Genomic DNA, 674 nt, shown 5'->3' with positions numbered 1-674 from the left:
CACACACACACACACACACACACGCACCCACACACACACACACACACACACCACACACACACACGTAGCATGTCTAACAGTCAGGAAGTTCTTACTGTGTGAAGATTTATTCAGAAATGAATGCATGAACATTACAACTGAATAATGTGCAGTAAAATGACTCCTGTATTGTTGAGCTACTATGAGCAGGATGTACTCTAATAGTGTATGAAAAAGCTTGTAGGTACATTTCTCAGAAAACGCACTGTAAACAGATGATTTCTTCCGCGGTACCACACACATGTATCCAGATGTTCATATATTACGGCCATGTAGACCGAGATTGCACTTCCTACATATCATTCATTTTCTACTACACAACCACATACATGTTCATGATCACACAAATTCCAAAGCACATTATACACACAAGTGCACTATGGCCACACACACACACACACACACACACACACCGTTGCACAGAGAGCCAGCAGTCTGCCTATCTAAATGTAATTTCCTTTGACTTGTTTATCGCCTTTGTGCCACACACAAACAGAGACACACCTAGAAGCATTAAAAATGAAATGAGTTTGCCCGGCTCTGTGCATGATAATGATGCTGTTTAACTATTTGCTTTGTCGATGCCCCCCCCCCCAGGCAATGCAGTCCCCTGGGTTTGTGTGAGTGCCATTACA

The sequence above is a fragment of the Sebastes umbrosus genome, chromosome 19 (assembly GCF_015220745.1).
Source record: "Sebastes umbrosus isolate fSebUmb1 chromosome 19, fSebUmb1.pri, whole genome shotgun sequence".
NCBI lineage: Eukaryota > Metazoa > Chordata > Actinopteri > Perciformes > Sebastidae > Sebastes > Sebastes umbrosus.
Note: the sequence above shows the minus strand (reverse complement) of the source record.